We start from the raw sequence: 15979 nt of genomic DNA, 5'->3' as shown, positions 1-15979 counted from the left end.
CCAGCACTAAATGTAACTTCCGCCGTCTAATCCTCCGGATGGGCAGAGGGTGTTACACATTTAGAAGGGGCTAATAAATTATTATTATCATCATGAAAAGACTTTATGACGAATAAGACCCATAAAACAACATTAGCAGTACCTGAAAAATGTGCTAATAACAGGATATCACAGCATCATGAATATCACCCTTATTCCTAATCCACACACCATTTTCATTTTTCAAGGCATATATAGAATTATTCATTTTTCCACTTTTAATCGAAGCATGAAAGAACTTGAAATTTTTATCACCATACATCTACCAAAAGTGTTTTACTTACTGCTTGCACGGAATTTCTTCCCACTCAAGAATAATGTTCCACTCAAGTCGAAGTTGCTGAGAAAGAGATAAAAGAGTCATGATCAGAATCATAGTTTGGCGTAACATGCACTTGGCCTGTAGAAATATGAATTAGTTTCTCCTCTGACTCAACGGTGGATAAATTAGCAAAAGTATTTTTCATAATAAATTGATAAAAAACATGTAATATTCTTTGATGAAGACTTGCAATTATTATTGCAAAAGAAAAGGATCAAAGAATGAAAAAGAATGCTACTCAAAGAGATCATACAAAAATCATATGTCGCCTTGCTTTTTAGGAATTAAATTTCTATATATCATAAAATCCCCTTTCATTTTTATATGTTTCAATTACAACACCACCACTAATTGAATTGAAAATTGGATGATTAGAATTATATGGGCTACGCCAAAGTTGAAGGAGATGAAGAAGAAGACGACATTGATGAAAAAAAAAAAGAAATAATTTCACTTCCATAATTGAATTAATACATATTAATTCAAAACTCAACGTATATTATGGTAAAACTATATTTAAAACCATGCGATAGAAAGCAATGTGTAACTAGAAGAATAATATCGGTCGTGGATTTTTACATCCACCTTATATATACGCGCTATTAACATTAGGAAAAATAATTATTTAATCCTTGGCATTTTATCAAATTAACTAATTTGACCCCATAGTATGACAATATTAATTAACGGTCTCTGAAATTTACCTCCAATTGACTACTGAAACGACCCGAAAATTTAATTTCGTAGAATTTTCATTTAAAAACTAATTTTTTTATTTCAACCAATGAAATTATATCAGCTAGTATTTTATTATTGCTAAACTGGACCCGTAAACCAATTCGAAAACTCGAAAACCAAGCAAGTCGAGCCGAATCATTGAAATTAGACCAAACCGGTTCGAATCGAACCGGAATGGTCTAGAAGCCCTAAGATTTTTTTTCTTTCTTTTTCTTTTTTTCTTTTTTTTTCTTTTTTTCTTCTTCTTCCTTGCGCCAGCACCAGCGCGCGACCCCCCCTCCTCCTTCCCTCTCTCGTTTTTCCAATCACCTGAGACCAGCGCCTTCAACCACCACTCCTCCACCTTCGACCACCACTCCTCCACCTCCAGTTTCCTTTTCTCTCTGTTTCCGCTGGCGCAGCAAAGGAGAGCTGTGCTATTCCGATCGGCACAGTCTCCTGCAGCTCCTCTCTTCGATTCTCCGGCAAGATCAACCAAAGACCGGCCGATTAGACCTTCCTAATGACGCTAATAGCTTTGTCGGCCACAGTCCTCGTCAGTTCCATCCAGGTTCGCACCAACAGTATCGGTTTTGAGCATTCGAGCTATTTTCGGTCATTTTAACCGGAAATATTCAATTTTCCACACATTCTATAGCTAGGTAAATTGATTTTTGACCCTGTTTCAGTATATTTTCATGAATTCTTTGATTATAGTTTAAGAATGAGTGTAGCATGATTATGACTGCAATTATTATTGCTAATACTTAGGCTATTGCAGAAATTTATATATATCTAGCTACTGTTTAGCTGAATGTGATTAGGAATTTCGAATTTTTGCTTTTGAATTGGTATATAAAGTGATTCCTATATCGAAGGTTACATTATTACATTTATTATAAATCCTTGTGAAGAATTAAGCATTCTTTAGGTTGAAGATAGCTAGTTAGCTATATGTTCAAGCCCTTGTTATCCTATGAAGGAATTATTAACTTGTTTCCATTTTGAATGAGTTATAAACTGAATTTTATTAAGAAATGTGCAAAACCAATGGATATATCATGGGTATTAAATAGAAAACTTTGAAGTCCTTGAGCGAGCAACAATTTATTGAGTTGATTTCTTGAATTGTAGTGTTTTGGCCGGATGAGTATGTGAAGTCGTAAATCAGGTTCTTGATGCGGTATAAGCTTAAGTTTAGGAAACTATATTATTTTTGGTGGGCAGCAGCTATTTCAAATACTTCGTACCATTTTATATAATCGGCATGGAAACAGATATATGTATGTATTGATATATTTAATACTCTTATGTCGGTTACCGCTTGATAACAATGTGCTTGCTAAATTAACAATTCAAATATAAAACGCTTAGCTATATCTAGAAGTTGTATTTTCATGTCAAAGACAGAAAAATTGATGGGCCTTAATTATATGTTTAAGTTGTGAGTTGGGTTACTTAAAGTATGCATCAGTTTAGTGACTAATATAGAGTTTTAATAACAATTAAATATGATGTTTATACCTTGAACAAGAATGATTGGTAATATGTTTGGAACAAGTGAAGGTTATTTTTAATTTGCGAGTTATGGTTGAATGGTGATATTGCTATTAATGGAGGATGGAAACTCGACTTGGTTGATTGCCCGACGGATGGGCTGTGTGCATTGATTGATAAATATATATAATATTGTGATATTTGAGCAGGTAGATAGTTCAATTTTTAGGGGAGGTGCTGCCGAAATTTCGATAGAACTTAGACTAGTTTTAAGTAATAACATAATTAATAAGTTTATTTAGATTAATTCTATAACTTAATAAATATTAAATAGAGTGCTCTAATTATTTTATTATCTTTATTATTCATTTAATTATTTACATATTTATTTATTTTCATTATTATTGTTATTATTGCTATTTATTTTATTATTGTTGTTTCTTGTTAATACTATTTATTTATTTGCATTGATTTTGGATGTTTAATTGAGCATTGCATTACGATGTCTAATTGATTAATATGTCTGCATTTGATTGCAATGTTTGATTAATTGTGTTGTGATATTGTTGTGCTTTGTTTGTGTGGAATTGGGATGAAGTGGGTCACCATGGGTTTGTGAGGACGGTCGATTAAGCATGGATCCTGATTATGATAAATTATGAAACTGGACCGTCGGCCGGGTAAATGGGAGATCGGCGCCCCCGTGTGCACCTACCGTTGTGATCTATATGATATGTAAAACCACAGGTTGGCTTCTTTATTGGGCGCACCTGATAATCTAGATTTGATCGCAGCCCGCAGGGTGGCCTCCTGTTGTGAGCGCCTGATGATCTAGATTTGATGGAGACGACCGGGTAGCCACCTGTTGGTATGGAAAAGAAAAGAGAGAATGGAAAAACAATGAGAGGGCTGGTCAAGTGAGGATTAGACCGGTCGGCCAGAATGGGGGATCGGCTCCCTTGTGCACGCGTGAGAGGATGGGCCATGTGGGAGGACGGCTCATCGGGGGTTTCGGTGACGCCGCAGACCAATTTCCACGTGATGTGATTATATGAAGATGTTTATGATTGTGAGTGCTGGTGATATGCCATTTGAGTGACTGGCTGCGTGAGCATATAACTAGTCGGATGACTAGATTGATATGTTTACACATTTGTGTGACTGCGTGTGTTGTGCAATAATTATTACTCCTTAGAAAACTCACTTGTCTTGTTTGAATTTTTCAGGAAGTAAGTTTCTCTTTAATACGGTTTAAGCTATATTTCTTCGCCACAGGGCTATTAAGAAGTTTTCCTAGTTCCATAATTATTTTACTATGTAATTATATGTATAAAAAGCTATGTATACAAAATAGTTAGTGACTCCGCAGTTGTAGAATTTGTGTACAATTAGTCGTGTATTAACATAGACGATATAATTATGTGAGCCCATATTAAGATGTGATGTATTGTTAATTAGGGCCGAACTGTGGAATTTTGTAGAAGATAAATTTGAGCCGAGATGTAATAAAATCTTGAGGTTTATTTATTTAGTAATATGGGCTGAATACTTGAAATTTATATTGGAATAGTAAATTTTAGTGTTTCAGGCTTACTACGGGCCTCGGGGGCCTTAAGCTTACCTGGGCCCTAGTGCCGGTCCGGTCCATGGAAACGGGTCGTGACAACTACTTACTCCTTCCATCTATTTTACTAAAAGTTTCCATTAAAATCATGTGCAAAGACGAAACCCTCCGAACATTAAATCCATAATGTTAGAGCAAACCAACCTACAGATAAATTATAGCCTAACACTCATCAATTGCTTCAATAACTCAACCCATTTGATAAAACAAGAACCCATCTACTCACATACATCTCCTCTTCAAATCACATCAAAGCACAAGGAAATCAAAACAAAAGTAAAAACTAAATATGCCTTACAAGTAATAATAATAAGTTACACAACAAGCTTGAAGCCTAATAAAATAAAATAAAATAAAACAAAAACCGAATGATCTTTCGCATCAAAGTGTCAAGGAACAACTCAAAAACAAAAATTGAATTATTGAGGGGTTAGTTTCACTAGTAGTTTCTGAACTAGGGCCTCCGCACTTTATCTTGCCTAACTTTTAATTTCTCACTTAAAAATCATTAAATTTGTATTTCTATAACAATAAAATACCTTTGTCCGTTAAATTGACATTCTGACAACTACAGTGCAACGTGAATGGCAATGTGGCATTATTTATAAATAAAAGTTTACATGTTAGTAGTTGAACAAGTTTCTCTCTCCTCCCTTTTTTCCTCTTCTTTCTCCTCTACCATAGTTTGATTCTCAAATTCTAGATTGGTTTCTCATCTTTATCCATTCTTGTTATCAAATAAAAACCAAAAATCTTCGACCAACCAAACACTATCCATCTCTAAACGCGAAATCTCTGTTTTTTATCTTGAACGCTGTAAATTCATTTTCTCTTCCTATCCGCAATTACTCAACAATAAACGAAGAAAGAGAATGAAAAAGAGTCCTCTTTACCTCATGTGAGAATGGTGACTGTTGCTGCTGAAAAGCAATGTCTATAGCATCGACTTGAGGTTCTAAGTTGACTTTGGTCAAAAATAGCCACTTGCAGTGTTCTAATAATCTTTATTAGGAGTGTACTTCAAACCACCTAAACCACTCAAATCGATTTAAAACTATGGTTTTAACAGATTATTGATTTGGATTGATTTTATAAAATTTAAAAACCGAGCTTTTGGTTCAGTTTATGGTGTTAGAGTTAAAATCGTCCAAACCGAACCAAACTCTTATATATATATTTAAATTCAATTCAATTTTTTTGAATGAAAATTTGCTTTGTATTGATTAAATTATATTGGATAGTAAATTATGAGATTAGCTATATTGGATAATAATTAAACAATAATTTTTTTTATTAATTAGATAAATTGTATATTTTTTTTATAAAATGTTCAAATGTTAAAGATTCATATAAAATTAGATTAATATATATATATACAAACTATATGCATGTAAAACGATATTTTTTATAAATTTTAGTAATAGATGTAATTAAATCAAAATTCAAATTCTATATTTATAATTTGCTTAATTATTATCTTATTGAATATATAACATTTTTTATACTATACTAAGAATATACATATACAAAATTAATTTAAAAACTTTTAATAGTTTTTTAAAATCATGAGTAGTTTTGCCATAATTTTTATTAATTCATTTTTCATATTTCGTATTGTCACGACCCATTTCCATGGACCGGACCGGCCCTAGGACCTGGGTGGGCTTAAGGCCCCCGAAGCCCGTAGTAAGCCTAACTTATTTAAATCTCACCTTCTATTCATAATTATAGATTCAGGCCCATTAACTCAAAATGCAGTTCATATATTTAATATGGACTTTTACTATTTATTTACAACCCAACTGGAATACAATTGCGGAACTCTACCTTTATATTTACATCGTTATTTCTATCATTAAAAGTCTTCTACAATAAGTGTCTCAACTCCACAAGGCTTTTATTTCTTTCTATTACCTGAAAAAAAAATAGTAGGCAGGGGTGAGCGCCAAACTCAATGAGTAGGGTTAGATAACCCTCTCACCCCACACAATCACACAGAAGCTAAATATTTTTATCTAGTTACCGTTTAATTATATGATCATGCAGTTTGTCACACAAATGGCAATACAGCAGCAATCACAAGTATCATCACCTTCATATAATCACATCACGTGGAAATTAGTCAGTGACACCACCTGAAACCCCAACGAGCCGTCCTCACACATGGCTCGCCCTCTCATACATGTGCACCGGGGAGCCGATCCCCCATACGGCCAACTGGTCTAATCCTCACTGACCAGTCCTCTCATTGTTTTTCTATTCTCTCTTTTCTTTTCCATACCCACAGGAGGCAACCCGGTGGTCTCCATCCAATCTAGATCATCAAGTGCTCACAACAGGAGGCCACCCTACGGGCTACAATCAAATCTAGATTATCAGGTGCGCAACAACAAGAAGCCATCCTGTGGTTTTCCATACAATCCATATCATCAGGTGCACACGGGGGCGCCGATCTCCCATTTTCCCGGCCGACGGTCAATATCATATCATATTCAGGATCCATATCACAGACCGTCCTCACAAACCCATGGTGGTCCACTTCATCCCAATTCCACACAAACAAGGCACAGTATATTCATAGCACAAGTAATCAAACAATTTTTACTATCAACAAATAGTGCATCATAATATGGCACTTCAATAAAATAATGCATGATAACATTTAGCCGTGAATGCATGCATGCAGGCGGATGAAGCGAATTATCTAACACTACTCACATTTCTTTATTGTCCTTTAAAAGGACTGTCTTTATCACTCCATGCTTCCAGCTTTCGTCCTCGCATTTCGAAATTTTATAAACCTCTATAATAAACAATAGAATTCTAAGTAAGAATTTTAAATTTGAAGATTCTATTTTATATTCGTTTACTAGTTTTGGCAGTCATTTAATTCATTTATTAATTTAAACTATATATATATATTTATAGATACAGATATTGGGTTTCCTTATTTATTTATCACTCTAATAATCTTATTCTATATTTTTAATTTCTATAAATAATTTAATCTCTATTAAGTAATTTAATTTCTATAATTAATTTATTTTCTACCGAAATTTCGGCAGCATCTCCCCTAAAATTTAGACTATCTACCTGCTAAAATATCAACAATTTCACAATTATTCAATCCATACGGCCCATCCATCGGGCAATTAATCAAACAACATTTTCCCATCCTCCTTTAATCTCAACATCACCACACAATCCAAATTATACATTACAATAACATTATATTTAAACTACCTTAATTAAATCAACACTAAAATTATAACACTGTTAACTACTCACAATTATCAAATTAAATTAACCAAATTAATTAACTATAAATAATAAAATTAATTTAATTAACTAGCGTTACTAACATGAACTTAACTAAACTAATTGACTACAAGTAATAAAATTAATTTCATTAACTAATATTACTAAATTAATTAACTTCAAATAATAAAATTAATTTAATTAACTAATTTTACTAACATTAACTAAGTCAACTAAAATTATTAAAAGTAAACTAACTAAATTTAAGTAACTATCATTAATAAAATTAAATTCATTAACTAAAATATATTTAAATTAATTTATACCCCAATATAATTTTTTTTGTTGAATTTCTGCTAGATCGGAAATTGCCACGTGTGCCGGATCGGAGAGCAGTGGCTGTCGGTGGTCGGAGGCACGCTGGAGCGGCGGCAGAGGCGCAATCCGGTGGTCAGAGGCTTGCTGGAGCTGCTGCAGTCGCTGGCAGTGACGCAGACCCAGTTGCAGGGAAGAAGAAAAGGGAAAGAAAGAAAGAAAAAGGAAAGAAAGAAAGAAGAAGAAAAAAGAAGAAGAAAAAGAAGAAGAGAGGGAGGTGTGGTGGTGCGGTGGTGGGCTGGAGGTGGCATAGAAATGGTGAGAGTGAAGGAGATAGGCGTTGAAGATAAAGGGAAAAGGATGTTTCTAGATGGTTTGGGTCGAACCGGTTCGATTCGGTTCGATTCGGCCCAAATCTTCGATTTTCAACCGGTTTCGGCTTTTTCAATCGGTTTTCGATTCGATTTCTCATAGTATTCGCACTAAAATATTAATAGCAATTTCCAGGCTGTCGGTTCGTTAAATTAAATTGGAAAATGTTTTGAAAATAAAAATTCGGGGTATTTCAATCTCCCCCCCTTAAGACAATTCGTCCTCGAATTGAATCTAGTGGGAAAGAATATGAAAGGACGCACGGGAAAGTTTAAAGTTACAAGAAATGGCTTCCAATACCAAGGAGACAGCTCAAAAGCGAAAATACAGATCGAAGAAAGGCAGCGAGTGGGGTATTCTGATTGTACTTCTACCGCCAATTATTATATTTAGAATAAAATTTCATTCAATTTATATAGTACCACCTAGTTGAAGCTTATAAGAAACTTTATTTCCGAAATCTCCAATACTATCATCGAACAGTTACTGAAATCTTTAGAAAATCGGTCTTTAATTCAATATCTTTTAATTAACTGAGTTGTGCAATAAATGCGTAATAGTAATAATATTTACAAAAGCAAAACAATGTAAAATTCAATTTATGTATAATAAGAATTGATTCATTTAATTTATATATGTTACGACTAAATCGTTTACTAATCAAGGTTGCAAAACTGTTATTTTAATCCAAAATTTTCAAAAAAATTCTCTTGTAATTTTCGTTGTCTATAATATCGCAGGGTTATTCGAACTCACTCTATCGGTTCTTTTTATACAAGTTGTATTCTTATAATATTTTTATGGTACACTAGCGCAATTATTTAAATAGCTCATTTACTAAGGACATCCCTGCACTATTAGTTTTCTTACTCTATATGGATTCCCACATTTTCTATTTAATCGCCTTACTTACATCTACCACTTATTCCTTAAATTATCTTAACATGTATCATTAAAAGTTGCCTTCTATACTACATCTTTTGCTTTTCAATCCTCTATTTCACGTATGTTGCTTACTAATTCTTCCCAAGAATATTGAAGCATACTTTTTAATTATTCCATCTACTATTAATCATTAATAGTAATTTATCTCATTAACAATATTTCATCCTAACATTTATTACTTACCCCAACTATTTACATTTTACCTAATACCTATCAATATATAAAAGTCTTAAATGAAATTTCTTATGTTCCAACTTTATGTTACCTTACCATCCAAATGGTACATCAAATAAATAGGCGTCAAATTCTATGTCAACTAAATAATTTATTCATTTCTATATGAGACTTCAGTTCATGCCTTAATTATGAATTAATAACAAATCTCTAATTAGTATCTATAATACATAAACAAATTATTTCGCTTTTCATCAAAGTTTTCAAATATAATATCAACTTATCTATCTCACCTGTCTTTAGTTCGTTAATCTCTCTTATTTAAGTCTAGCAAGGTATCTATAACTTCCTTTAATTTATTCCTTTAACCTTATCAACTCTAGTTTCTCAGGTTAGCACAAGGCCACATGATGTGATTGTCTAGATTTGACTTAGTTCAGGTCTTTCCTCCTTCCGCTGACATGTCAAAATTCTTATCAATCACCTCACGGTTCATTTCACTAGTTTCTTTTCATTAGATTTATTCTTCTCTTTATCAAATTCATGCGATTACACATTATGACATCATTAAAACCAATTCCAACCAAAGATCATATCTTAATCCAGTAGCCCCCTCAAATCACAATTATATTCCAATCCCACAATCGAATCTAATTATATTTATATTATTCAATGCAAAACAATCATCACCATAGCCACATAGGTTCAGTTTTCCTTGGAAATTTCTTCATGAAATTTTCCTTTCATCAGTTATACATAATCACAATACCAATTAGTCATACCAGATACAAGGAATTCATTAGTTCCAATTTTTCAATTCAAGTCACAAGTTAAGTCTTACCTTATTATTAACTCCAAAGGATTTCTTAAAATTTAAATAATTCTCTTTTGATCAAGTAAACTATCCGAAGGTTCAGATTTAAATAGTAATTTTCCTCTAGTTCTGATTTGTCACAATTCCTTGTAGTCTAAAAGGCATAGTATTAAAATTTCAATTCTTAATATACCTCTTTCAAAGTTTCACTAATTTGTATCTCTTATACCAAGTTAATTTCTACCTTAATAAATTCATTTCTTTTATTGATGTCATATCTCTTTTTCTTAAGAAAGAATTTATTTCAGTGGGTTCATTTATAATAATGGTCTACAACACTAGTTATCTCATATCAAACCTTTCATCAAATGTGTCTACTAAGGATTTTTGAGCAATTTAAGTCTTTATTTACTAATATTCACTGATATAAATTGGTAGATTAATCGTTTATTCAAAAATTCGACGAATGAGTTAACAACTACAGCCTAGGTGGACCATCCTATGGGTAACTGACTATTTAAAAACTTTTAAAATAATTTTCCTTTTCCACTTTTAAAAACATCGGCATGTCACTCACACAAAACCTTGAAATTCTTTTAATAGAAATTTGCATTTACTTTTATTTTAAACCAATCTCAATCGTGGTATAAAAATATTTTCATGAAGTTTGAAAATCAATACTCATTGTATTTTCTACAACCTTTTGGTATTTAACAAAAATGAATTGTCTATCTCCACGAGGACAATCCTGAAATCATCTAGTTCCAGTCTAATGTTACATATTTCATCCCTAAATGATCCTTTTAAACCAAGAATATTCTAATCTCCATCATTACTATTCCTTTCACTATTACTAGCCTCTCAAGTAGATTGGTCCACACCTTAAATTTTCCCAAAAGTTATTTTCAGTAGTGATTTATATTTATATTATTATTTTATCTTTATTTATTTAGTTATTTATTTTATCATCATCATTATATTTTTTTTTATTTTTTTTTTTTATATGTATATTTCTTACATCTGAATTTTTCTTCTTTCCCAATTTGTTTCTAATTATTTATTCTAGTATTCCACAGTAGATAAATTAATTGACCATATTATCATCATCGGCTTTTCTACGATTTAACATCCCCTAGTCTTATCCAAATTCTTTAGCCTTTTGATTCATTTTAATCTTTCTTTTATCCTTCATATCTCCTTAGTGTACCCAACCTCATTTAAGTCTTATCCGTAAAAGAGTTTTAAGGATGGGTACATGAATCTAAGGCGTAAAACCATTATTTTACACAAAATTTAATTCCATCCTAAGGTCATTGCTTCTCAGATTTCTTTATTCTAATTTTTCAATCTCTATTTCATTATTATGAGTTATCTTTGACCTTTATTCTCTTCCAAATTTATTAACTTTTATTTTATTTTATTTAGCACCTCGATCTAATTTCCTTAATTTATTAAGCTTTCCTACAGCATCCACGTTCCTTTCCCCATTCATTCCCCATTTGTGATTTAAAGTTATTCACCATCTTCTACATTCATTTTATTATAATAGATTTATGAACTTAGTCTAGCCCTTTAAGTATCCTACATGTGCTAGGATCTTAATTATATAATGTCTAATAAATTTATTACAAACTAAACTTTCACCTTACTAATTTTTTTAGATTATACCAACTATCCCTTAGTTACACATTAGTTCCATAAGTCTATTATCGATTCAATCTAATTGCTCATTTTATTATAATAGATTCATAATTATTTCATGGCTTGTAATTATTTCTATTAACTATTAGTCAATCTTTTCCATATTAATCAAATTTTAACTTCACAACTTTTGCCCAATTATTCACTAACGACTTTAATTCTATATTAAAACACCCAAAATTTTACCCTTCATACTAATTGTTCAGAGGAAGTTTTACCTGCTTCTTTATCATGTTTACATTATTTTATATTGCTATAATTAATTTAACCTATTCAGTTAACATTATGTTCTTCACATTCAAGCACATAATTCATTTAACATTTTCTTTTATATTCTTAAGTTTCACCTTGAATAATTGAGGATTTCTTGTCTATTATGATTATTTGTCTTAGATCCTCCTTTTCTAACCCTTGATTTAATTTAAATTACCATTTTCACTTTTTAATCCCTAACAGTAACATTTCTAGAATTTAATCTATATCTTAATTGACATTTTCAGTCAGATTCATATTCTATACTATTTATTATTAACTTATCAGTATTAATTTCTATAGGCCTAATTTAGTCCTCGGGATAGACAATATGATAAAAATTTAATCAAACATGCAATCATTGTAAATAATTAAAATTCTAAAATCAGATAAATTTTTGACATGCCGACAAAATAAGAAAACCAAACAATTAATTGCAACTTCAAAACATTTCCAGTAAGCAAATAATAAAACATGTTTCTCAAATCGTAGTTCAAATAAATTTACTTTCTTATTATCTTTAAAACTCCGACTTCTTTTCTAAATAATTTCAAATAATTTTCGAAGCAGTGTCTCCTGTCGAATCATGGTGTACTGGGTGATCAGACCATTACACCAATTTCCAACTGATCCTCTGCTTCAAAATAGATGGAGGGGATTTAGCAAAACTCGAAGTATTTATTTTAGAAACGTCAGTTACCCGGACTCTTTTTATAATTCCCTATTATTTCTGTACTTTTAATTCTCGTCCTAAGTTTCATACAGATTTCCTTCCATCCTCGTGCACGATGCGTCCACCGGCACTAAAATGGAATTCAATCCCGACTACAGCTCCTTTGTTGGTTACGGCCGATCCCAACATAGGAGTTCTCTATTTAATTTCCTATGTTCCGCAATTCAATCCCGGGCTCTGATACCACCTTTGTCACGACCCATTTCCATGGACCGGACCGGCCCTAGGACCTGGGTGGGCTTAAGGCCCCCGAAGCCCGTAGTAAGCCTAACTTATTTAAATCTCACCTTCTATTCATAATTATAGATTCAGGCCCATTAACTCAAAATGCAGTTCATATATTTAATATGGACTTTTACTATTTATTTACAACCCAACTGGAATACAATTGCGGAACTCTACCTTTATATTTACATCGTTATTTCTATCATTAAAAGTCTTCTACAATAAGTGTCTCAACTCCACAAGGCTTTTATTTCTTTCTATTACCTGAAAAAAAAATAGTAGGCAGGGGTGAGCGCCAAACTCAATGAGTAGGGTTAGATAACCCTCTCACCCCACACAATCACACAGAAGCTAAATATTTTTATCTAGTTACCGTTTAATTATATGATCATGCAGTTTGTCACACAAATGGCAATACAGCAGCAATCACAAGTATCATCACCTTCATATAATCACATCACGTGGAAATTAGTCAGTGGCACCACCTGAAACCCCAACGAGCCGTCCTCACACATGGCTCGCCCTCTCATACATGTGCACCGGGGAGCCGATCCCCCATACGGCCAACTGGTCTAATCCTCACTGACCAGTCCTCTCATTGTTTTTCTATTCTCTCTTTTCTTTTCCATACCCACAGGAGGCAACCCGGTGGTCTCCATCCAATCTAGATCATCAAGTGCTCACAACAGGAGGCCACCCTGCGGGCTACAATCAAATCTAGATTATCAGGTGCGCAACAACAAGAAGCCATCCTGTGGTTTTCCATACAATCCATATCATCAGGTGCACACGGGGGCGCCGATCTCCCATTTTCCCGGCCGACGGTCAATATCATATCATATTCAGGATCCATATCACAGACCGTCCTCACAAACCCATGGTGGTCCACTTCATCCCAATTCCACACAAACAAGGCACAGTATATTCATAGCACAAGTAATCAAACAATTTTTACTATCAACAAATAGTGCATCATAATATGGCACTTCAATAAAATAATGCATGATAACATTTAGCCGTGAATGCATGCATGCAGGCGGATGAAGCGAATTATCTAACACTACTCACATTTCTTTATTGTCCTTTAAAAGGACTGTCTTTATCACTCCATGCTTCCAGCTTTCGTCCTCGCATTTCGAAATTTTATAAACCTCTATAATAAACAATAGAATTCTAAGTAAGAATTTTAAATTTGAAGATTCTATTTTATATTCGTTTACTAGTTTTGGCAGTCATTTAATTCATTTATTAATTTAAACTATATATATATATTTATAGATACAGATATTGGGTTTCCTTATTTATTTATCACTCTAATAATCTTATTCTATATTTTTAATTTCTATAAATAATTTAATCTCTATTAAGTAATTTAATTTCTATAATTAATTTATTTTCTACCGAAATTTCGGCAGCATCTCCCCTAAAATTTAGACTATCTACCTGCTAAAATATCAACAATTTCACAATTATTCAATCCATACGGCCCATCCATCGGGCAATTAATCAAACAACATTTTCCCATCCTCCTTTAATCTCAACATCACCACACAATCCAAATTATACATTACAATAACATTATATTTAAACTACCTTAATTAAATCAACACTAAAATTATAACACTGTTAACTACTCACAATTATCAAATTAAATTAACCAAATTAATTAACTATAAATAATAAAATTAATTTAATTAACTAGCGTTACTAACATGAACTTAACTAAACTAATTGACTACAAGTAATAAATTAATTTCATTAACTAATATTACTAAATTAATTAACTTCAAATAATAAAATTAATTTAATTAACTAATTTTACTAACATTAACTAAGTCAACTAAAATTATTAAAAGTAAACTAACTAAATTTAAGTAACTATCATTAATAAAATTAAATTCATTAACTAAAATATATTTAAATTAATTTATACCCCAATATAATTTTTTTTGTTGAATTTCTGCTAGATCGGAAATTGCCACGTGTGCCGGATCGGAAAGCAGTGGCTGTCGGTGGTCGGAGGCACGCTGGAGCGGCGGCAGAGGCGCAATCCGGTGGTCAGAGGCTTGCTGGAGCTGCTGCAGTCGCTGGCAGTGACGCAGACCCAGTTGCAGGGAAGAAGAAAAGGGAAAGAAAGAAAGAAAAAGGAAAGAAAGAAAGAAGAAGAAAAAGAAGAAGAAAAGAAGAAGAGAGGGAGGTGTGGTGGTGCGGTGGTGGGCTGGAGGTGGCATAGAAATGGTGAGAGTGAAGGAGATAGGCGTTGAAGATAAAGGGAAAAGGATGTTTCTAGATGGTTTGGGTCGAACCGGTTCGATTCGGTTCGATTCGGCCCAAATCTTCGATTTTCAACCGGTTTCGGCTTTTTCAATCGGTTTTCGATTCGATTTCTCATAGTATTCGCACTAAAATATTAATAGCAATTTCCAGGCTGTCGGTTCGTTAAATTAAATTGGAAAATGTTTTGAAAATAAAAATTCAGGGTATTTCAAAGTATATATCCAATTAAATATGGATCAAATATGTATATATTTCATCAATAATTTTATTAATTATTATTGTTTTTTAAAAAATATTTTAGGTTTTTAAAAAATTGTATTGTTAAAAAATTATAATAAATTGTATCAACTAAGACAAAAACGAACATATATAGATTTTCAACTTGAAAATATATTGTATTTGCGTGATAACAAATATTTTGACCAAAACTCTACTAGAAATAGCATTATCAAACTGTAAAGATATTATTATGGTTTATTACATAGTGCATGTATATGATAATGACAATATAATATTTATAACATTGTCTCAAAGTTAAATTATTATGTAGGAAGTTAACAAATATAAAGTATCATGCATAAACTTTTATTATAAAATATTAAATTCTATTATATCACGACACAACTTCAAAATTATATTTATAAATATATAAATATAAATATATTTACATCGTGCTAGGCCATGTGCTCGTATCAATCTAATTCATTTATTTAT

The 15979-nt window shown here is 32.2% G+C and overlaps 2 long non-coding RNA genes across 2 annotated transcripts; both read right to left on the bottom strand.

The window, feature by feature from the left end:
* Window positions 1-5941: 5941 nt before the first annotated feature.
* LOC149496177 (uncharacterized) lies at window positions 5942-8106 on the bottom strand. Its single transcript, XR_016320810.1, has 3 exons — window positions 7784-8106; window positions 6918-7002; window positions 5942-6113 (listed from the first exon to the last, which is right to left on the bottom strand). It is a non-coding gene; the product is annotated as an uncharacterized LOC149496177 (long non-coding RNA).
* A 4974-nt stretch (window positions 8107-13080) lies between these two features.
* On the bottom strand, window positions 13081-15164 carry LOC149496176 (uncharacterized). Its single transcript, XR_016320794.1, has 3 exons — window positions 14922-15164; window positions 14057-14141; window positions 13081-13252 (listed from the first exon to the last, which is right to left on the bottom strand). It is a non-coding gene; the product is annotated as an uncharacterized LOC149496176 (long non-coding RNA).
* Between the last annotated feature and the right edge of the window lie 815 nt (window positions 15165-15979).

This window comes from Jatropha curcas, chromosome 5, assembly GCF_041381405.1.
Source record: "Jatropha curcas cultivar XTBG-Jc1 chromosome 5, XTBG_Jcur_1.0, whole genome shotgun sequence".
Lineage (NCBI taxonomy): Eukaryota > Viridiplantae > Streptophyta > Magnoliopsida > Malpighiales > Euphorbiaceae > Jatropha > Jatropha curcas.
The sequence above is the reverse complement of the archived record's forward strand: the minus strand, read 5'-3'. Positions and strand labels throughout refer to the sequence as shown.